General features: G+C 37.9%; 1 protein-coding gene and 1 long non-coding RNA gene across 8 annotated transcripts in view; one reads left to right on the top strand and one right to left on the bottom strand.

The window, feature by feature from the left end:
• pcdh9 (protocadherin 9) overlaps nt 1–25,251 on the top strand; it is a 285,117-nt gene that overhangs the window by 215,182 nt on the left and 44,684 nt on the right. The window lies entirely within an intron of this gene.
• Nucleotides 1,101–25,251, bottom strand: part of LOC148190382 (uncharacterized) — a 127,376-nt gene continuing 103,225 nt past the window's right edge. The window contains exons 2-4 of one of the 2 annotated variants that reach the window (XR_015776346.1): nt 3,864–4,033; nt 2,735–2,758; nt 1,101–2,567 (exon numbers count right to left, since the gene is read on the bottom strand). This is a non-coding gene — a long non-coding RNA (uncharacterized LOC148190382). The remainder of the gene's footprint in view (nt 2,568–2,734; nt 2,759–3,863; nt 4,034–25,251) is intronic. The other variant, XR_015776347.1, reaches the window with a different exon arrangement.

The following is a 25,251-nucleotide window of genomic DNA, read 5'->3' as shown; positions in this document are numbered from 1 at the left end:
TGCGAAATCAGTCTTGTTTTGTGAACTGGATGTCAAGCAGTTAGTGTAAAATTGGTGTCATCGTTTTTGATACAAAAATAAAGTTTAATGGCTACATTATTTGTATATTTCTGAAAAGTCAGGGCGTTGGATTGCAGTACTGCAGGATGTGCAGTACAGTGGTGAGTCCAAGGGGAGAGGTTGCCATGGATGTTTTAGGTGCTATTGTATAGTCTTGTTATTGGATGTGATTTCCTTTTTGTCGAGGGGCCAAAGTGGGAGTAAGTAGGATAATCATGCGAGATTGCTTGTATGTAGATATGCATTGGAAACAGTTGGGGTGAGAGATAGTCCGATCTTGTTATGTTCATACAATTTCTGGTTGATTTTCTACATTAAGTTCTGAGTGGGGTTTCAATAAGTCATACATGAGTCGAGGAATACGCAAAGATATTTGTAGGTTCCTGTGATGGAAAGTGTTTGATTTTTAAAATGAATAGAGTCCCACATAGATATAAATATTGCATGTAAAGCCTGTTGATGCAAAGCTATTTTAATCAAACTTAAACCAAATATAAAACTCAGTCATGAATATAATGGGTATATAAACTGGACATGAGATTGTCATGAAGCATTTTAACCCTGTACCAGTATAGAAATGTAAGTCAGTTACAAATACTGTATGGCACTGTAAACATGCTCACGGCACTGAAAACCACAGTGACATACTATATATAATAACTCAACAAATACACTCTTGCCTCCCTACTGATGAGCTAGTGTTGTTCCACACTAAGAGCTAAAGACTTGCTAACACAAGAAAAAACAAAAGAGGCACAGCATTATTTGTCTGCTCATCCATGTGTCATGCACAATAACTCGGAGACTGTTGATCTGATTTTGACACAGCTTGGTGGAATGATGCATCTCACTGCTGCATCCAAGTATTTAAAATGACACTGAATAGCTGAAGGGGGATCAACAATTAAGGGTCAACAAAGGTGACATATTTGTTAGTGACAGGCTGACAGGGACTTCAACAATCATAGAGGACATGTTTACTGTTGTTGTTTAGTGGATGGTACTGCCTTAACATTGTGTTTTAATAATAACCTGGAAAAAGCAACATGGAAAAGAAAGTAAAGTTTACTACTTTCTCTTAGACACATTTTTTTATATAACACTTTTTAATGGAATCAACTATAGTGACATTTACTTGGCATCTCCTTCGGCTGCTTCAAAATAAGCCAGTCAGTCTTTTACCAGTTGAATGCTTTTAATGTGAAACAGGAAAGTAGGTAATATAACATTTGCATTAGTGAAAACTTCAGTTAGCTCTGAAATAGTGTAAAGAGACTGAACATCAATGAAGCTGCATCATATGAGTGCATTCTTTTCCTGTGAATCCCTCACGCTCAGGTAGGCAATCTGAAATCGGCATGGGAATGGCGGACCCTGCCACTACCAATAAAAACCACCGTAGACACATAATTACATAATGCAAATGCACACTGCAGGAAAAATTTAAACCATGAATAAAAAAAGCAGGGTTGTTTTCATAACAATATCTGGTATTATAATATTATGGTAAATGAGGATGTGTGATCCTCCACAGTCTGTGTGTGTGTTTATGTGTGTGCTTGTGTGTGACAGTGAGGGATACAGAAAGACGGGTGCTCAACAGAGACTTCAGATGGGCACAACTAATAAGAGGTGAGAAAGAAAATATCACATTGAAAATAGATGGAGGGATGACAGGTGAAGTCAAGGTGAGCTGACAGGGTGAGAAGTAATCACTCCTAGAGTAGAATGCAAACTGATCCTGCAAGTGATAGGAGGGAAAAGGTCATAGACAAAATAAAGCAAGTCTGAGAAGAGGAAAGGTGGCAAACACTCATAGCTCCTCTGTTAGGACAGTAGTACAACAAAAAGAGAAGGACAGAGTTCCCCCACAGGCTGACAGCTGGTTGTTAGATTGTGGCCCGGTTGTCATTGTACATGAGAATTTGGTTTCAATTGACTTGTCTGGTTAAGTAAGGGTAAATAATAATATTTGCATCAAGGAATGCTGAATAGCTGATGATTTCAGTATATCATGGCCTGTTGAGAATTGTGAGTTAATTGCTTTACTTACACAGAGGTAAAATCCAGTGGTGAAAAGACAGCTCTTACATACAGTAACATAGGAATACCTGCAGATTTTCTAAAATTAGGGTCAACTGCTTTACTGCAAAAAAATATGATCACATTTTATTTGCTAACCAATGGTCAGAGTAAATGTTGACATTGTACATTTCTGCAAACCAATAAGGTTCACATTTCATAATTATGTTGCTGATATGTTTAAACCTTTTTACATTTCTTCATGTTACAAGAATGCTTTGGCTGACATATTTTATGTTTAGGGACAAAAAAAGACTTGGTTATCGATAAAATCGATTTGGCTCAAAATACCTGGTTTTCGTGTCACAAATGTGGCTGTAAATGCCCCATGGTCTCACAAACAACACCTGGTGTTTGTGCTATAATTGCAGCTGGAACTGCAACTGTCCTTCCAAAAAACATCTGGTTTTGGTTTTTGGTCATGGCTGAAAAGTAAGCAAAATTTAGTTAAAAAACATCCAGTTTCTGTGCCACGATTGCAGGTGGTAATGTTGCAATGTCTTGCTACTAAACACTTGGTTTTGGTGTCACAGTTGTTTCGGAAAATACCACAATTTCTTTAAAAAAAAAAAAAAAACTCAAAAAAACCCACCTTGTTATGGTCCCATAATGGCCGCTAGAAATGGAAAAACAAACAAAAAATAAAACAGTTTTGGTCACACAATCATGCTGGAATTGCTGCAAAGTCTTGTTAAAAAACAACTGCTTTTGGTGCCACAATGACAGCTTTTAATGCCATGATGTTTAGCTACAAAAACCTTGGTTTATGTGCCATTATTGTGGCTGGAAATAATTAGTTGTTTGGCTGAAAACACCAGGTTTTGGAGCCACAATCACATCTGGAAATGTTATGATATCCTGATAAGAAACTCAGCTCATATACATCTATTCTGAAGAATATCACTGTTGCAATGTTGATATGCTATGAAAGGTACGAATGTTGCATATTTGGTTATTTGCAAAAATGTAAAATGCTAACATTTCATTTTCAAGTCAGCTGAGCTGTTAATTGTGTGAAATTTTCTACTCTAGATTATCATAAAGAAATGACATTTCAGTACAAAAGCAAAGAATAGTGTTTTGTTATAAATAATGTTCAGTGATGTGTCATTTAGATATTGATAGTTGACATTTGGTGGGACAATAAGCTCAAGGTAACAACAAAAAAGCATTTTTCATTTTATGAAATCCTTTACAACAGCACAGCTCAACTATTCTTAAAGTTGCTATATTGGCGTTCATATGACAGCTTAAATAAATTGCACTTGTAGAATAGAATTTAGAAAAGTGATGTTTTGCACATGGATTGAGGTGCCCAAAAATATTGTTAAACTTCAATGAAGGAGAAAAACAGCACTTTGGTTACAAACCGCTAAGCTTAATATCTGTAAGATTTCTTGTCACAGATCCAACCTTTAATTACAGAGACACTGACAGACAAGTGGGACTCTTACACATTAGAGGTGTAGAACAGGAAAATGCGTTTCACAAGCTGAACATTTAAATATCATTCATCGTCACTCACTTCCAGCGGGACGACAGTTGATTGACAGTATTCTGACTCAGCTGGTGTCATGGCCGTTACGCCAACGCTCCAGGCTGTAGCATTCTGTAGATGAGCTGCAACATCCTCCCTATAGGTCTTCTACTCTGTTCCATCCACACATCTACTGCTTCCTTTCATTTTCCCCTGCCACCTCTCTCCACTCTTTCTCACTTACCTGCCCTCCTCTCTGCTTCATATAACCTCCCGGTCCTCTCCATGCATCACCCCTCAGACCACATCTCCATCAGCAGCTGTTGGCTTTTCCCACTAGATTTAGTGCTATATCCGAACTCGTGGCTTTCCATCTTCTTCACTTTTCTTCCTCTCTCACTTCACTCTGCTGAACTTGATAACAAGATATCAAAATCAGAAAGAATATGAGTTAGATTCCAATCAAGTGCAAGCCAGATCTTGACTGAAAGAGGAATAAAAGGAAATAGAAAGCAAAAACAAAGAATTGCAAAGTCATGTCTGCACTTAAAGAAGTATTTTACCACTATAAAGAGAGTTTCCACACCAGGCTGTCTATGCAGTAGAAAAATGCAAACACCTTTGAAACTGGTGCTACGTGTCCAAAGAAAAAAAAAAAAGGAAAAGGACTGTGACATTGGTTTGTTGCTTAAAAGGTAGAAACCCTTCAACTATGCATCGGACGAATAAACGCTCATGCTGGTGGGAGAAGCAATGTGACCTTGTCCGTTTGACACAATGGCAGATGTCCAGATCTCAGGTTACAGTTAAATGGTAAGCTAAAACATTCAAGGTGAGAAATATGCAACACTATAAAGGAATCTTGGTTAAAAGCTGATGAGTTCTGCTTAGTGTTACTGTTAAATCTCAGAGTTTTCAGCCTCAATTTTACAGTGCAGGAAGCAGTAATGGTGCCCACATTCTGTTTACAAACTCTTACCATTACGTCAATACAGGACATCACAATACGTTTCTGAAAACGTTTTAGGAAAGAAATAGGCAGTGCAGTGGATAATCTTGATTTATATTTGATCAACACTGCCTAGTTGTCCCATTTGATTGGATTTCGGTATGGGTTTGAGAAACAGAGAAAGGGACAAATGTGTCTCTTGATCAGCTGTATACTCTTTGTGTCCACAGTGGTGGCAGCATGGTCTGGGAAATACAAAAATGCAAAAGTACAGCCTGCAGTTGGAGCAACAGCCCCAACAACTGGCAAAAAATTGCCAAATGATGAATTTTGGGTAATTCAGGGAGGAGGGATATCTAGGCACTGGTTGGACGGAGGTTAGTTTACCACAGTTCATCTATATATTACGTTGTTTTGATACAAAGCAGAATCAAAGTTAGCAAAGTATCCCTGTAATGCCCATAGAAAACAGAGAATTGTGGATGTAGGCCTCTGCCAAATAAGTTTCAGTTTACATCCATATCTGTCCAGACAAGGGATCAAGCAATATGTTTCTGTTTTTCAGTAATCAAGGAGAACAATAACATATATTTCAAAACTGATCTACATTTGCAACAAAAAACAAACTTAGTGTCAAAATTGATAACACAAACTCCATAGCAGCTCCAGCATCCAATATTTAATTAAATAAAGATAACTTTCGAACAACATTACACATTATTTCATAAACATTATCTTTCAACAAAGAGCCATGGCTCTCCCACCTTCTTTGCATACAGTATATTTCAGTCAGGCCTTCCCTGATGTTGGTATGTGTAACACTGCCATAGGCCTACTTCACTTTTAGACCTTTCTGTATTTTATCCATTTATCCAGAGAAAGAGATAGAGAGAACGAGAGGGGTGGCGAGAGGGCAAAAGAGAGAAAGCATGGACTGAAGTTTTGACGCAATTTAAAAACTTCCTTGGATCAGGAAGCACAGATTTGCTGTATAATTCTCTGCCTTTATCAGTGTAGGGTTTGAACCACACTGCAGAAAAAAAAGCTGATTCATAGTATGCAGAGTCTACACCACTGTGAGTATTTATACTTTTGGTGTGTCTGCATCACTCTGCAATTACACCTCCAAAAGACTTGTTAAAGCTGGAGCACACAAAAGAATGGTAACTGTAGACATTCAAAGTTGTGCATGTTTCAGTTATTCATTTTATTTAATCAGCTATTGGATGAAAAAAAGCAATTATTCTGATAATTGTGAAAACACTATTACAACCAATGATTGGCCAGGCTGGTTATCATTTGATTCTTAGTCCAGACTTATGTTATATATATATAGTGAATACTTTGAAAGAATTTAATAAAAGGTATTAAATGTTTGCTAGGTTTTTTTTGTCAAAATTTGCATGCTTCACATCTTCAACCCACCAGCACAAAAAAATCTGTACAATAACTGCAGTCGTCATGCACTGACTTTACTCAGTGTTCTTGTGCTGCGTTCAGATGCCTTTCGCAAACTATTTGACTGTCGGAAACCTAAGCAAGTCTATTTAACTTCTTTCAAAAAGGTAAGAGGTACAAGAACATTACTTTAAAATAGTTTTAAAAAGTGGGTCAAAAGACTAGGGAATAGTGCCCAGAAAACTGTTTTTATAATTTTTGAAATTACATATCTTAACTGATGTTACAGAAAAAAATGTATACACGTATATGTAACCTAAAAGGTGCCCTCTGCATTCTTATCTCATTCTGGGAATAAGAATGGGCTGAGTTAGGTTAGGTTTTGAAAAAGAATCATGATTAGGTGTCATTTGGTAACATTAAATCATTATTTGAGATGATGTGACAAGATGCGATGGCGTACATCACTTAAGATTACTCAACATTGACGTTTGGTTTGACACACAAAAACACCAGTCTCCTGGGTCAAAGTCCTGTGTTTATTTGAGCCAACCACCACTGTATTTGTCTCCATATAAAGACTTTTTTTGCTGTTAATACTACATCATCTAATTTCCTCCTTTACTCCCATCATGTAATTGAGGACAGTCTGCAGCTGTGATCACAGCCTTCTGGCTCACAATTGCATGGTAATTTACAAGCTGTAATGCATTACTTTTGTAGGTATTACTACAAACAGTGAATGAGAACAGCCTGTCCGGTGACATATCGGCACACTCACATAAACACACACATATAAAGGCAGTGAGTTAGTGACTAAAAATATAGTCCGCACACGGAGAACCTCCCTAAGTAATTTCAGGTGGCATGCTCATCTAAAAAAGCAAGGTTTTGACATTCCCATCTGTTCATTTTTGCATCTGGCAGAGGCTTTACAGCCAAGCTGAGTGTATACTAGGTCCAATAGACGTGCTTGCATGTGTTATAAGCTCGCTCTCTCTTAAAATCTGCTTTTAAAAAAGTGCAGTGCCTTTTTGTTTGGCTTATTGGATTAATTGATCAAATGTATGTTTTTAGTGAGCTTTTATTAGTATTCTCTGTTTATTTTGCTTAGTGTTGGGGCAGTATTTTATGGCTGCTATATAAATTTAAAAAATTCATTTTGTGTGTGTGTGTGTGTGTGTGTGTGTGTGCGCGCGTGTGTTGGAGGGTGTTATGATGCTCAGCAGCTGTCCCTCCTACTGGGTCCTGCCTCAACCCCTAGCATCATGAGCTAATCCCTGGAAATGTCACCCAGAGCTTGGCAAGCCATTTGTTGCTTACTGGTGTGGAATTTGCCACTAGGTGAGAGTGATTCCATTTAATCTACCCCCCCATTACAAGCTGCAATTTTGCATGGTAGACAGTATTAACCAGATAAAGTGTTTAATGGAGTTACACTATGATTTACAGAGGGCAATCCTTAAGGGGCTCAACTCAAACTTTTTACTTCAAAAAGTCAGCATTTTACTTTTAAATGTTAAAAAACAGTAGTAAAAATATTGTACAGTGTATAAATGTTTGCTCATTTCTAAGCACTGTTGGGTTTAGTAAAACTTCTTGAGGAAACGTGTGCAGTGAAATTTGTTTTTGAAACTTTTGTAGAAGATTTGTTTTAGGCTGAGGTCTTTGTAAGCTTAGCATTTTGAAATCATTTTTCTGGCCCCTATGTCTTTCAAGTATGGACTGCTCAACCGTGTATTATAATATAAAGGGTCTCAATAAAACTGAGTTGTCTGGATATGGTTCTTAACATAGAGGTTGCTTAGGAGGCGGCTTGCAGCTACCAGGGCTCTTAAAACAGCATTATGGCCACAACTGCAAACTTTCAGGTTTTTTTAATTTCATTTAGACACATGTGACCTTTTGTATTATTCTGTGCCCCCTCTCTAAATTAGGATGTTTTTTGGGACCATAATTTGTAGCACAGGTAGGGCTTTCCATGAGTTCTTTTTTTCCCTTAGCGGAAGTTTGTGACTCATGGGGTGTATCAGTGTTCTGTTGATTAGCTCAGAGCTGATCAGAACCATGGATGAGATGAGTAAGTGCTGTGAGTGAATTTTAACTTCAACCGAGCAGAATGATAGGTTAAGTTTTACTTTCAATAAAGTGCCCAGAGTATGCTCTGCACTCCATGAATGTAGTGCAATGAATAACCAAAGGGTATATTGTTGTTGCAGATGATTTAATTAAATCCTGTGGTTTGCTGCCATGGTAGTGCTCTAACTGCTGTATACAGAACTTTAAGCATAATTCCCTGTCCATTATCCATGCAGAGCATGAAATGAACACCATGTCGTGGACACTATTTCCTTTGTAACAAAAGACATTAGATTCCAATACCATCCCAACAATTAAGGTTGTCAGCTTAAACAAAGAGGGCAGAAAGAAAATATTTATCCATATATTTATTACATACGTTACCAATACTAATATTAATACTAATACTACTACAGCCGCGACTACTACTACCACTAATTACTAACAATAACAATAATTTTTTTTTTGTATAGCAACTTTCAATACAGTGTTATAAAGTACTTCTCCGTTTACACAAAATAATACCCCACCCCCACACACCCACAAAAGAAAAAGGAAAGAATGAAAAAAATAATAAAAACAGCAACAACAAACCATATCAAATAATGATAAAGAAAAGGAATTTTCTAAAACTAAGCTTCTAGTAGTGATTAAAAAGAAGTTAGTAATGTTGCAAGATGGATTTCAACTGGGAGACTGTTTCAAAGTTTTGGGACCCTGACAGCACAGTCTCCTTTAGTTGTAAGTCACATGTTCTCTTTTGTTTGATCCAGATAATGTATAATGTCTGCCAAGCTCATTCACCATGTCTCTCCTCTTTTTTTTAAATATTGTTTATTTATCTAGAAATAAGTACTCAATATTTCATTTGATAATGCTGACAGATCAAAAGATGGCTTTCCCGCTTTACTGTTGCGTGCAGGTCAAACTCCATCAGTGAAAGTGTCACTGTTATCAATCAATTATATATTTTTATGGTTGAAGGCTATTTTGTCTTTGCTCACACAACTGTGGCCATCTCTCCCTAAAATTTACCCCCCTCCGTAATATCATAATATTTTGACTACGATGAAAACAGTTTGCAATTACAGACCCATCATTCAGTCACTGTTACAGAGTAGATTCGCCAGGGTGGAGGTGCTGACTGGACAATTTATACCGTGGGCGCTCCGTGCCAACCCGTAGCCATAACTTTCATTGTATGAGACATTCCTTAAAAAACATGAATCGTCTTCTGCCTCTGTGCCAAACCGTGATGGTACAGAGCAACTCAGTATAGACAGCTGGCAGGAAAACTCATACCCATCTGTCTTACCTCTACCTGGCACTCCAGCTTCTCCCTACCAGAGATCAGAGCACTTCTTGTGTGTGTCTGACTTTCTAATTCTCACGTGGAAGAGCTCAGCTGAACATGTACGCTGGTACACCTGTTCAGTGCTGGGTCAATCACTGGAGGAATGTAATGTAATGCATGTCTAAGCCTTTCCGCTGACAACACTATATCGTGTTGTAATATGGGATCGAAACTTTGATCCCCCTGAGTAGTTAAGTTGGGCTTACAGTATGTTGGTACTGCATGTAAAGTGTGCGTGACATCGATCTGTGTGCATTAGTGTGTGTGTGTGTATGGGAGGAAAGAAAGACTCAAGATCTTTGAAATATTAAGTTGTTAATTACTGTCAACTAGAATGTATCCATTTCGCATGAAAAAATCCCTCAAAATCCCAGTTTTCTATCTTGATCTACACGTAAAGCTGTTGCGATAATATAACTGAAAAGGTAATTGCACAGGATGGCAAGCAACCAACACATCTATAATTTTTTTTATTCTTTTTTATTGGTAGCGCCATGTATTCACACTCTGCTTTGAAAGCAGGCAGTGCGACAGTGCACTGAGCATCTACTGGGCTTAGCTCTGCACATTTCCTGTTGTCCTGTTATTTCTGGTTACTGAGAGTTAAAAAAAAGTATTTAACTTTTTTAAAAACATTTTTCTTATCATCATATCATTTCATGTATATTACCCTTTTAAATGAAAACTTATTTGAATAGGTGTGTCACCTGGTGATGCATTGGAGATCAACTAGGTATGAAGGCTGCAGCAGCTTGTCAATATCATTTTTTACCTGGCTGAAAACATACTTATTATATTATATTTCATTCCTGCCAAAAGGTGCTCTTTAATCCTACTTATTGGACCTTTAACAATGAATGAGTAATTATTTTGTTCTAAAATAGTGTCATGTTTGCCATTTAAAAAGCAACAATATACCTTATCAACACATTCTCATCCCAACTCCTCACATGTTGCCACTTTGCAGTGGACTTCTGCGTCTATATATTATGATTTAGGTATCCTTCCGCATCTGCTCTTTACGCTCTGGCACAAGGTGGGATGACGCTGCAGGTGGTTATGTTGAGGTAACACAAGCACATGGCAACCAATACCGGGATGTCAACAAACGCACATGCTTGCACAGTTGGTTAAGATTGGGGTAAGGAGGCACATGGTAAGGTGTAGAAAAACACCCATCACTTTCAGATAGGAAGCAAACAGAAAACTCCCGCATGAAAGTCAGGAGTTTGTTGGATCCATTCACTGCACCTCCCATCCGCCCTATAGGCGCCCTCGCGCTCCTTATGCTATGTCGCAGCGTTTCAACTTGACACCTCTCTGTGGCTTATCATGCACATTCATTCATTCAGCCTATCAGGTTTATGTGGCATGTGCCATCCAGCCATCCAGCTGTGTATAATAACAATTCAACCAGCTGTTTACGGCCACGCTCTCAGTTTATGCCGACCAGGGGCGTATCATGCGTACGAGAAAAGTATTTTTTGGCATCGGGATCTTATGCTGGAAGCACTGTCAAAGTGGGGGTATTTAACAAGTTGGGAGTGAGAAGGGGCCGACCTTATTATAGCTTAACATTAAAACGTACCTACAAAGCACTCAATCTGGGATAAATTCTGTAATTTGCAGAAACCACAAAAAATGGCGGTAATACCATGCATTAAGCTGTAGCAGGCGAAATCATCGCAGGGGAAATTCCTTCACCCCAACAGCTCTAACTACAAGTCAGTGATTGCCTGTGTCAACATTTGAAGAATCTTCTAAATTTAGAGTTACATACAAGCAGCATGCAGTCATAGTAACTCTGACACCTTTGTAAGCAATAACACTGAGGGAGTGACAGTTGTTTAGTTTGCTGGTACAGACTGTTGTCAAGGTAGAAGGAAATGGCCAATGTCAAGACTCAGCCCACCAATTTCACCACTACCTGTCACACACTGCCCACTCCCTCGGCTTTACTGTGAAGTCAAGACGGTGTGGGAGTGCAGAGCTCCAAAGGGTCCTCAAAGCTGTCACACTGGCCGTTATTGATGCTCAGTCGGTATCCCATCAGTATCCCCTCCCTGAGAGTCTTTAGTGAGAAGGAGTGTGTATTGTGTGGCTGAGGAAAGAAAGGTAGATGTTTTGATTGGTCAACATAACATTCTTAATATTTTAATTGGTGCTCTCAGAGTGACTGCACATTTTTGTTTGCATCGATTTAATGCTTTAATTAGAGATCTGTGACATTGACAAGCAACCTTATTCAGCTATAATGGAATTAAATTAGTCTGGGAAGTACTTTTTTATGAAGTTGCCATTGACTCCTGCCATATGTGGTCTGTCAGAAGATGTATTTGCTTTTTGGTTTGGTGCACTTGTAGCAAGTTGCATTAATTTCCAACTTAAACCCTCAATATCAATGAGAAGATGTTAACTTTAGAAGTTAATGTTTGAAGTTCTAATGCATATTCTAAACCACATTAAAAATCTGACCAGAGTTCCCTTTAATATGGCAGCAGCCAATAGGCAGAGAAGTTTTTACATTTCACATTACTTGGGTCCCCAGTGTGTTAATTAATATTTATATTTGTCCACTGCCTCAAACTCTGCCTTCAGGCATTTATTAAATTATCATGAGTTTGGGCAGAGGCATTACTGTGTGTGTTAGTGAGAGCGCTACAATGCTGTGGTAGTGTGTAGTCTGTGACACGACCGCTCCCCGATTCACCAATCAAAAAATTCTGCACAAATTAAAAAGAGGACCATTACTGACAACCCATACAAACAATGTCAACAGCAGCAGCAAATTTTGGGAGGGGCATTAAACACTTGTTTGTTTACCCATTTATTTACATAAGTCAGTGATGCAGAGAGTTGCCTTTGGCAGACTGAACCTAAACACCCATAGCTTTACAATCTCCACAATTAGAGCCAGCCCTGTGAGGTATCTGACAGCGTGACCAGGAGGAGCACGCTACCTAGTGCTGAACACAGTACTACTAAATGCAAGGCAGCCATGATAATTAGTGTTTCTAGCCAGGAGCTCCTCACTGGTGCCTCACTGGCGCCTCACCCCCGCACTGACCCAGGGAGATTGGAAAGAGGCCCAGTGGCTCCCAAGAGACTGAGCCTGTCAGGTCCGTCACTTCTCCCACGACATAGGACTGAGCGGAGGTGTTTTAAATGCCAAACAGGACACACTTGCCAGGCCTATCGGCTCTGCCTGAATACAAGGCCTGTCTGTCTGTCTGGTGTCCCTACTCTGTAGACCCTGAAGCAGAGCTGAGGCTCATTGTCTGGGGACAGTTAACCTGCTGGGAGGGAGGGAACAAATCCAAAAAAGATGAAGTGACAGTGTTGCGGGTTGGTGTGTTGCATATTTCTCCCACACTCAAATGTAATGCTGAATCACCCAGAAATATATGTTTGTCTATAGCAACATTTTTAGCTGTGTATGTGTATTTTCTTTCTTCTTTTTGGAGTGTAATGTGTGGAGGATGTGAGATCTTTTTTGCTGTACGTTTTTCTTTGTTTGCACTTATTTGTATGGATTTTCAAAATTGAAGTATGTCAGGAAAAGTAACAGTAAGGGGGTAACATTACGCAGGCATGGAGCCTGACTCGGGATCACAGCAGTGGCTGCAGTGAATGTGTGCTTAGCTGCATAATATTTGTTTGCACTGTGTTTGTTCTCACTCTGACACAAAGCTCAAAGTGATTAGATGCAAATTTCATGGTTCTACGAACGAGAGGGCCAATGCTTCAGGTTTCTCTCAAGTGGATAAACAGCCCAGGCGTACATGCTAAAAAAAGAAAAGCACATATGACTAACCTGTTGTACACACCTCACAGTAAAAGATTATTTACAGAGTCCAGGGAAACAGCTTTAAGGCTATGTAGAAACTGAAACCTCCCTTTGAAGGGCATAATTCATGTCCATCCTATTATGTTATTTTTTTGTCTCCTCTGTTTTTCCATTTTATGAACAGAAAAAGATTTATTGCCATGTTTAAATAGACACATGAAAAAATAAAAGTCTATGAGCATACATGCAAACATTTGCCAATTAGTATCCACTTTTCAGTGTATTAGATGTATCTGCAGTGTACTGAAACACACTGGCTAACGGCTCATCTGTACTGAAGAGGATTATACACAGGCTATACTGCTTCAATTAAGGGCATGACCCCATGTGTTGTATTAATTGCCATATCGCATGCAGCTGTGTTTTATTATAAGTGGGGATGACACCTTAAGCGGCTTCGCTCATCTCCCACCCTGCTGTAAAATGACCTTGAGAAGTGTCGCAAAGATATCTGCCAATATCTTTTTAAAATGGTGATTCATGACATAATCTTACTTTTTATTGTTAAAAAAGAAAGGCAAGTTGCAGCAAGAAAAATTCATTGAGCATTTAATATTGTAAAATGCATGATTAGTAAATATAACATCCTACAATTTGAAAGACAGTATAACACTTTTTGCATTACAGTGGACATGTTACTGCATATGCTCATTCTTGGGCTTGTTTTTTTTCCCCACCTGAACATGTGTACATGCTTTAATGTTAATCCAAAATTACTTTTTTCCCTATCATACCATCTGTGCTTAAACATTTGTATTCACCCTCTGTCTGAGATGCTCTTTTTTAGCGCCTGTCTCTTTAAGGCCCCCTTCTGTTAAAGCCCAGGCTGCTTCAATTGGTCAATTTTTCTGGTTCTTGGGTCTCTGCACTCTTAGCATCTCTGCATCGGCATTGATGCCTGGCATTGAGAATCGAGGTACCATAAAAAATAAAGATAATTAAAAACCTTTCAAAAGCCTTCAAACCAAAATCTTCACAACCAGCCACATTCTAGCAGGAATATGATCCGAAATTTGAGAGAAATTAACAACATCAGCAACAAAGTTTACAGGTTTCCCAGACATTTGCATGTAGCTACATATAGCCGTGTACTTGCTGCCAGGGAATGACGAAGATAACAAAAAACTTCTGATCTAAAATCTTCCCAACCAGACTTGTTCCAGTATGAAATCAAATAGAAATTAACAGTATTGACAATCAAGATTACATGCTGACATAACATTAGATACATATGACTGAAAATAAGGAAAAGGTCCTCTTTATGGTTTTGTTTGCATAAAATTAAGTGGAACAATTGGGCTATGTATCTGTCCATCTCTCTCTAATTCTCTATTCAATAATTGACTGAAAGACTAACTTAAAGGTGTTAGCATTTAGCATCAAACTGTGCAAAACAGTGCTGTTATAACATATCTTCAATAAATATCTGCTACTTTTAATAACTGATTTTGAGTCTTAAGACCATGAACTGTGCATAGCGTGGTAATCCAACTCAAGGAATTATACAGATGCAGGACTACACAAAAGAAAACATAACATAAATCACTTACTTATGGGAATTACTCTGTGCAATGTCAGTGGTCTCTCTGATGCAAAAGATCCAGAATCAAAATCAGCTTTAATGGTCAAGCTTGTGTGTACACATACAAGAAATTTGACCTACTTTTTATTAAGCCCTCAATGTACATACACAGGATGACACAGCTGAAACAACCACAACAAAGCCAAACAAGGTAAATATAGGCATTTGAGTGCTTAAGACCTTATTTGGGCCGAACCAAACCAAATAAACACAGGAAGCAGATACAGAAAGAGACTGCAACTGCCCTAATGGTGCATTCAGAATTGGCCTGACAAGAGTCAGTCCTATACTTATCTTAAATTAGCTGGATATTGGAGGGCCTCTGGATGTCGCAGGTCGAAGTTCAATCAAACTGTGTTCGGCTCTGATCAATATGTGACCAGGATTAAGACCTGTTTCCTTCCTCACTGAAATGAACGGGTGACAGATTTCGGTTTGACTACACCTTTAATAGTGAAGCAAACAATCTTTTGTGATGATCCCCCAGCCTCTTGTAATGACGCTTAGAGGAAGCCTGTTCCCAGAGTGTTGTCACTATAGACTTGATATATATCATTTTTAAGTCATATAATTATGAATTATTATTCTAATTTATAATTATTATATATATACTGTATGACCTTTAATTAGACATTAGCAAGACATGCTACAGCTGCTAAGGACAAAGGTTTTCAGGTGATTTAAAAACTAGGTATACCACCACAGGGTTGTATGCCTCAGTGCACCACTCAAGTGGACTGCACAGGTGGACACCCAAGGTTCTCAAATTATGGCCAAAAACATGTGTTATAAGGTAACCACGACCTTGGTTTTGACCTTCAACCACCATATTCTAATCAGTTCATTCTTGAGTCCAAGTGGACATTTGTGCCACAATTGAGGAAACTACCTAAAGTCCATGTTCATATTGCATTCACAAAAATGAGACAGATGCATGGTCACAGTGACCTTGACCTTTGGACAACAAATTCAAATCAGCTCATTGTGGAGTCCAATTTAATGTTTGTATCAGATTTAAAGAAATTCCCTCATGTACTGAAATATTGCTTTCACAAGAATGAGACAAATGCATAGTCGGTGTGACCTTGACTGTTGATCACCAAAACCTTATTAACTCATCCTTGAGACCACTCAAATGTTTGTGCTAAATTTGAAGGCATTCCCTTAAGGTGCTCCTGAGATATTGCATTCACAAGAATGAGACTGATGAGGCAACAGTGACCTTCACCTTTGACCTTTGACCACCAAAATCTAATCAGTTCATCATTGATTCTAAGTGAATGTTTGTGTCAAAACTGAACAAATCCCCTTGCAGCGTTTCTTGACATATGGCATTCACAAGAATATGACAGACGGACGGTATGGACAGACAACCCAAAAACGTAATGCCTCCAGCCTTAGCTATCGCCTGTGCAGAGGCATAGAAAATCCATGAAACCCTTTAAATGTATTGAGACTAAAGGCTTACTTCTGGTAAAATACTTCCCTCAAATCCTAATAGTGCATAAACAAAACCAATGCAGGATGAGAAGAGACAGGAAAGCCACTGAACAACAGCCAAGCTCTCAGTCTTTACTACTAACAACTTCCTGTCACTCACTCACTGGCGTACACCCACACACCCATACAAAGTAAAGGGTTTATTTGGATAGTCCTTAATCATAGCTGAGGGCTACACAAACACGCTAGGCTCAAAGGGCTTCACAGTGCTTCCATTATAAAAAACAATTAATGCAACACAACAATAAAAATGAAATATTAATAACAAAATTGAAAATAGACAGAATGAGAGCACTTGGGGGGAAACAACAAGACCAGGCTTGGGGCATCAAGGCCAACCTGGTCATTATCATCATCGTCACTCTACAAAAGCATGCAGAGGGTGTCCACATCTGCCAGTTTTAATAAAGGCTCGATTTTAGTGGGGTTTTTAATGAGTGGCACAGCAGTCAAAACAGCATGCGGGCTATTGTACAACCTTAACCAAGTACAGGGTCATGCAGCTCAAATGAGACTCTCATCCGTCATATGGTTTATTTTAGCACTACAAGTCAGAGAGTTAAGAGATATGGAGATGATGCAACTGGTACACATTTCAGCTTTCTTTTTCTGACTCTGCTTGGAAATTCACTGCAGATAAATGGTATCAGCTACAGATGTGTAAGAAAATTGGATAGAGATAGTCACCCTAAATTGGCATTTCATTATTTTCCCCTTTTTTTCCATGGATCACATTGTCTATATAAATCTTGATCTATTTCCAATTCTTTGTTTGTTTGCTCTGGGGTCCTGCAGCTGTCAAAAACCTTCGATTGAGCTCTGCTAAAACACTGGAGCGTCTCCTAACACACAGCATTGAGCGCAAGCAAACCGCAGAGCACACAGCATCCAGCATCCAGCAGTTTCAGTTAATGATATGTCTGCGAGCGATGCAGGAGAAGAACAAAAAGTGGTTAGTTTGCCTCTATTTCATGCGTCTAAAGTGCTGCTGTTGGTTGACATTCGCATTTGAACTTTTGTTTTTTATTTCATGCTGATGGTGAGAAAAGGTTGTCTTAATCTTGCCACAGCAGATCCAATGCTAACAGTGCTCTTTTAGTTTTTTCTCTTTGTCATACAATGTGCACTACCATTGGACACTACCAGTGGTGCAGGGTTAAGATAATTATCTGTCACACATGTAAATTGCCTTATTATTCAATGTGAATCCAGTGGAGGCTAAGTGTGTAGTTTAAACTTTATTATACAAAAAAAAGAAAAAAAACAAAAAAACAGAAACAGATTTATTACCATGTTTAAATAGACACGCGGGAAAAAAAAAAAAAGTATAAATCTATGAACATACAGACAACCAATTTAAATTTCTATTTTAATTCAATGTGGATCCATTGAAGGCTTAGTGTGTAGTCTAAACTCTATTATACAAAAAAAGGATGAAATGAAAATACAATGGAAACCTCTGTGGTGATCACATCTCTCCAGGTGAAATCAATCACTATAATCAGCTTGTTATGATAACCATTTTTTTCTTTGTATTTATTTATATGCAGATTACCATCTAATTGACATTTGTATATTTATGATTTATGATAATATTACATGAATAAAAAGTAATGAATTGGACAGCTTTGCTACTAAGGGCCAGCTCAAGGGGGATTTACGTGACCGAGCATTATCAATCTTGACGTGGGTGGTTTCAACCACAAGTGCTTTCCACATGCACATTCTTTCTTTGTTTCCATCACTAGCAGCTATGACTGTTTGTCCTGATTTGAGCTGAGGAACATTAGGTTTGGCTGCCGCATCTCGTTGTCTCGTTCTTGTTGTGTCTTTTGTCATAAGCTTTAGGGAGACTACATTTTTCATTGAGAGAAAATGACTTTCTTTTTCCTGTCATGATTTCAATGTGCACGCAGCACCAGCCTCAGGTAGCCAGCTGGAAGCAGATGGGTTACCGTCAGGCCAAGTATCATGGGAGAAAAATGAAAAAGCAACAAAGTGGAATTACCATAGTATATAATATAATTTTATTTTTTTTTTTAAAAATCAATACTTCTTTTTTTTAAAGGAACAAAACAACTATAGTTTCAGTGCTTGAGTCTATGAGGTTGCCCCACCAATTTTATGCTGGACTTCAGGAGTGGGGAAAAAAACTGATACAGCATAGTATCAAGATATTTTTCTGTAGCAATATCATATTGATTTACAGATGTGAATTACTTTTTTTAAAAAAAAAAAAAACATGTAAATTATTAATACCATAAGTACAAACTGAACATCTGGTAGGCTTTTTTCAGTCCACTAGTTACATATTGCTGCAATAAAATGACTGAAGGGAAATGAACAGATTGGAAACTTTCTTATTAAATAAACAATGTTGTCTAAGTTTTTTTTCTTTGGGGACACAATCGGCAGTTTAAAAAAGGTAATGAATTGTGATATATTGTAACATAATTTATTGCAATAATCAACAATTTTTTTTTTGCAACATATCGCAACATGTTTAGAATTGCAAAAATATTGTAACGTGACTTAAGTTTCACGATAATATCGTATCGTTCGGCCTCTGCTGATTTCCACCCCTACTGGGCATGAAAAGATTAAGATTTGTGAGTGAAGATTTATCCATTTTAGTTTGGAAATTTTGATGGGTTCATTAGATAAGACTGGGCTCCATGAAATACAGCTTCACAGGGACACCTCATCTGTATGTATAAAAGACTCAAAAACAATGTTACAAGAGGAATACTTGATGACTATAATTTAAATTATTTAAACGGCATTTGCATATGATTTTGTCCTAAGCTTTTTGATCCATAAAATTGCATCAGTACATAACACTGTAAGTGGTTTCCACTAGGGATGAATGATAACATAGGCACATCATTGGTATTGGCAGATAGTGGCTTTAAAATAAAAAAGAATTGCCCAACATACAGATTTCATACAGATATGACATTTTATTATTCAGCTCAATGAATGAATAGTACATACATAGAAAAGCATTGTATTTCTGTCTATATGTGCTGGTGAGACATCGCAATAAAAGTATGCATAATATGATGTTAATTCCACTACAGAAGAGACTTGATGATCACCAAATTTAAGTGGGGAAAAAAATATGATATATATCAATGTCGGTATCGGCTAACGGCCATCGGCCAAATGAGTTGTTATATATCGGCAAAAAAACTTCAAAAATCAACGCTCATGCAATCATACAATGCCGTGCATTCCTAGATTCCACTATACATATTGAAATTAGTATACTCACTCTTATGGGCTGAAAGTTAGTATAAAAGACTAATTTTGGCCCAACTGCAGTTCCTAGATTAGTTCTCATACAGAGGTGTGACAATAATAATTGTATTTAAATTTTAATGTGTATGTATCCAATAATTGGAAATAACAGTCAGATGTGCACTACCATAACTGGAAGTATACCTTTTAGACATGTATCGGGATGGTTGGCTTAAATGAAATTATTACCAAGTTAGAATTGATGAGGAAAAACTTGTACTCTCGTCAGTCTTTATTTTGATGAACACTAAAATCGACTTAATGAGCAACAGTTGACCTTACATGTATATATTGGTTTAATGACAACACAAATCGGATCTGAGAAAGTCTTGGTACAACATGTACATGGAAAAAGACATACCAACGACTCAAAGAGAAAGAACGATGAGTCACCCGTATGAAGTGTATTTTACACATCATACAGTGGTGTCCGAGAGAGAGTCTGAACATCACCAAGGTCTTCATCCTGCAGTATTTTAACCTTCGGTAACCCTTGAGCCTCCTCACATTCCTGCATGCAGACAGTGAAGGACTGAGGCCTCCAAAAATATCTAAACAATGGCCATGGATGAATCATACATTTATGTAGGTGCTATTATTCCTTATGACATTTAGATACTTTCATATTGAATAATTTTCCACGACACTGAAAATAATAGTCAGATGCGCACTAAGATGACTGAAAAAATATACACAGTGGATACCTGTCAGACGTGTATTGAGGTGATTTATTTAAATGAAATTATTAACAAATTAGTATGTTGCAATAATGTTATAACATATACAGACCCGAATGGCAGATCTAAGCTCTGGCTAAAGCATAATGGTTACATTTTTGGTTTTAGAGCTAAATGTTCACTTTACTGTAAGCTAAGCTGCGGCAACATGAAAGTGGAACCCACCACAGTGCTTAAAGAGTCACTAGCGCTAATGACCATTGCTAGGTCTGATGGCATCAGACATGATGTGGTTACTAATTTGCATATTTTAATTTTGAAACTAATTTGGGAGTAATGTAGTGTCACAGAGTATGCAAATATCATATAATGAATGGAAGCACATGATCTCTCCCATTTGATGCCTGCCATTATTTGCTGCAGTGGATGATGTGTGTAATGCATGCTAAACGAAAGGTAGGTCAGATTTAGAGACTTCAAAAATAACTTCAGAAATGGCATCAAACAAAAGGTAGATAAAAGAGGGATTCTTATCCGTATGCAAATACAAAATAATAAATATAGTAATAATACTATTAATAATAGTGATAAGAAGAAGAACAATTATTATTAATAATGATAGTAACAATAATAATACGATTGCATTTGATAGTGATCTTGCACAAATCAGACCCTGCTTTACTCAGTCACCGTACAAAAAATATTGTATTTCAAATAATTGTGCATATGCTTTTCATTTTTATTGTTTTTAAGTGGAAGTAACCTAAGTGCATACACATTTTTTCCATGAATTGAATGATATATTGAGTTTACACAATATTGTCTCCTCATAGTGAACTGCATTACTAAATAAAGAGTCAATGCCAAACTATAAGAGCTGTAAACTTTAATGAAAACCTAAATATCTTGCGAATTTCAGTGCAACTGTCCAGCCATTTCCCCCCTGTGCTATATCCACTGTTTACCAAAACATCCCTCTTTTTATTATCTAGAATGCTGAATCTTTTCTCTACCAAAATGGCTGCTTGGAGAGGAAATGAAGTCTAAGTGTACAGAAAGACACGATGTAACAACAACAGCAGCAGATGGGTTTACAGAAGAGACAAAGAGTAAACCTACCCTATCAGGGGGGCCATATGTGCCTTGGATAGCATCCCGACTCTTGGTGCGTAAATGTGGCAGATGTTTGCTTAAGATTTTTACACTTTCAAAACAGCAACAGAAACTATAAAGTGGAAGAAGTAATACAGTGTGGTGCAAAGCAGATAGCGTATTGTATCGTAGAATTATTTTTTCTGACAAATTTCATTCTATTTCTAAAAAAAAAGCATATTGCTGAATGATTGGAACAAAAGGGAAGTCATCCTCACATTTTATCTGCAAATTAGTTTCAGAGTGAGGCTGTAAATTATATGGGCAGAGGATCATTGAATTAGCTCTTCCGATGTGTACTTTATCACCTTCAATTCATTAGTGTGACTGCGCTTTTGAGATCACAGTGTTTTAATTGAAGCAGTTTGAGCATTAGAGCTGTGGCTATCACATGAAGACATTTTGTTGATCCAGGCTAAGAGGACACAGATCAGACAGGCTTGAAATTGACAGAGTAAATGACAGGCACTCACTAATGTTGACAACTGCCAGTTACTGCCTGGGGTGTCACATGATCAGTGATGATGGGTCCTGATATGACTCACTCTGAGCTGAGGCCCTTAAAAATGGGCCGCTATGACCTTTCCCTTGGGTACAAGAGCTGTCTGGGAGAGAACAGCTGATGCAGCTGTTTGTACTGTAGCACTTTTGCCATTTGCACAACGTCTTCAACATTCATAACCTTTTCTGCCAAAAGCTCTGTTATTCACAGTCTTCATGATCAGGGCTGATAGGCTAAGCGCAGTAGACATTTAGGTCCAAATAACCTCCAGTGTCAACATTTCCACTTAGAGACTTTGGCCCCAATCACATTGTGTACATGAGGAATCTGTGATTTTGTCTCGGATATAAATTGTTCACAAATCGGTTTATTCGTTTACACAAATGGGGTCTAGATGGTGTTAACTGATGCAGCATCTTACAGTGGCTTGTAAATTATTTACGCTCTTCAAAGGCCCCCCTCACACCCTATGTGCGTATACGTGCCGTGAATACTTCCCACATCCATCAGTGTGCTGTGGTACTTAATGCATGCGATTGGTTCTCTGCATCCTGTAGTACTGTGTGAGTGTGTCTATGTTGGGGAGAGAGAATGAGAGAAAAAAGAGAGAGGAAGAGAGAAAAAAGAAGAATCTGATACCTGTGTCACTTCCACTTGCCCTAGAATGGAAATTATATTGATATTTCATACTGTGGATGTAGATATATGTAAGATTACCCTTTGGGGACTTTTGCTCTCCTTTGAATTAGGACTCGGAATAATCAAATACTATGAATTTTTATTCTTCTTAATCATGAAAAGGCTATGTGGAAACAGCAGAGCCAGAGTTGATTAAAGTGCAGCTGAGATTCATTGAATCTGGCTCAGAGCTCGAAGGAGTGTTTTAAATAGGAGTCCATTTAACAAAATGTTATGTTCTTAATGGGAAGGTAATAAGATGGTCTTTATCTTTTATTGAAAAAAGTGGAGTCGTTTCCCAGCATGATGTATGCTTTTTAAAGAGAAGTACTTTGAGCAAAGGAGGTAGAGAGGAGAGCTAAATATCATGAAACGAAGTGACTTTTTGATCATGCGTTTAGTGTGTGATGTATGACTAATTTCAAGCTGTGGTTACCTCCGGGGTTGGAGCATAGGAAAAATCATAAATTATATTACCCAAGACGTATTCTTTCATACAGGTTCAGCCTAAAATCTAAAGAAAAGTTGAAGAAAATTCTCATCCCATAAACGTTTCTACTTAATATGAAACCACTGAAAGGTCATAGTGGGATTTTTTTCCCCTTTTTTTTCTTTTGCATTTTGCATTACCTTGAAATATTTTTTTCATTCCCTCTGATCCATAGCAAAAGGCTGAGTTATATTAATATGTCTTATCATGTATTATGTAGCAGACTGCCACTGGTTGTGACCACAGCATGTGTGGGTGCACCCTCTGCTGTGGCTGGCTCAGGCGCAAGTCTGTACTATTGCATCCATAGATGGCTAACTAGTGCAGGAGGTACCTTTGAAAACAATAACCATGGGATGACAGATCTTTGGCCATAGCAGTCCCTTTGAATGTGGCATGGCTGTGCTTGGGTTGTTGTTATTATGGTTTATAATGGGGTGCAACACCAACTATGTGTGTGTCGGTGAGTTGAGATGGCTGATCGGGCTGAGCGTTGTATTGAAGTTACTGTTTTCCTGATCTCCTGTGGGGTATCGGTAACACATCTGTAACAGAAGAGTATAGACATAGTACAGATACCATAGAAATATCCAAAGCATCTTAGATATTCACAACCACAGCTTCAACCACCACAGCCAGGCAGGGCAGCAGCTGTTCTCACAGCCAGTGGCTGTATACTGTCGGAGCTCAGCCTTTTGAAAGCAGTAATGAGCTACGAATGCATAATGTAAAGTGACATTATCTTTCTTTTCTCTATCTGCTATGGGTGGGAATCACCAGATGTCCCATGATATTATGTTATCATGATACTTAAGTCACAATATTCTTGCAATTTTTAAATGTGTTGCGATATGCTGAGTATTGCAATGACATAGATTGCGATATATAGCAGTTTATTACCCTTTTTCAATTGAAAATAATGTCCCCAAAGGAAAACTTTCTCCTTATCTGTTTTGTCTAATAAGATTAAGTTTTAAGTCTGTTCACCTCACTTTAGTCATCCTTATTGCAGCAAACTGTATAGCGGACTGAAAAGACAATTGATTTCAATATTATAGTTGGCTACCAAAAGTTCATTTTATAATGTTAATGATATACATATACTTTTTTAAAATCAATACTTGTTGCAGTATATCTATATGGTTTTGCCACACAAACATATTGTAATATACTATATCGATTTTTCCCCCGTCCATGGTACTCCATAAACTGGCAAACTGTGCAGGACCAACATCCTGTTCTTAATGGATCAGAGGGAATGCTAACAATATTGCAGAAAAAACCAACATTAAAAGAGGCTCTACGCGAATTTCAGAGTGTATAGGTTGTCTAAACAAAGTCCTCAACATATATGTGGCTGAGCCTGCAGCTAGCAGCTGCTAACAATGCTAAACAATGGAAACAGTGCTAATAGAGCAAACAATGTCAACCAAGGGGGAACCAGAGGAATAGTGTTATGCTTCTGCAGTGATGTCTTTATTAACAGTAACTGCTGTATAAGCACACTGCAAAGTGGCAGTAATGAGCTAGCAAGCTAAAAATATTAAAATATACTATGAACATGAAATACTTATAATAAGAATACATAATACATACACATGTACTAACATTCACATGCAGCCGGACATTCACAGAGAAGCTCATATTACAGCACACACAGAGGTACCATATATTGATCCTCTGCTCAGGATGCCATTAGTCCACTATATCTAAATTCAGGTTTGTTGCATACAGAACCTTTAATGCAAGGTAAGATAATAATAGGGGGCTCTGCAGCTCAAGACAAAGAGTAGCCAACTCCTGCTTCAGTTTAGTGCAGCTAGTTCAATCACATTATAATGAAAAGTACAAACAGCTAAGATACAGTTTCTCCCCCAGAGCTAATATGGTAAAATGGCCCATTTTGATTGGAAGGAATTATGAAAATTATCACACACAAGATAATTTGTCATGCTGCCATAATTACGATGAAGTTATTTAAATGTCTCACAGTTTGGACATGTCATGGGATCCAGTGAAATCTTCTCAGCACGTCCTGGAAAGCTGGATGTCAATTAAAGATAGTAGGCGCTAAAGGTCTTTGTGTAATATAGTATGTACAATAGATTCCAGAAAATATGAGTT

This window comes from Plectropomus leopardus, chromosome 1 (genome assembly GCF_026936395.1).
Source record: "Plectropomus leopardus strain MGB_pleo_1.0 chromosome 1, ASM2693639v1, whole genome shotgun sequence".
Lineage (NCBI taxonomy): Eukaryota > Metazoa > Chordata > Actinopteri > Perciformes > Serranidae > Plectropomus > Plectropomus leopardus.
The sequence above is the reverse complement of the archived record's forward strand: the minus strand, read 5'-3'. Positions and strand labels throughout refer to the sequence as shown.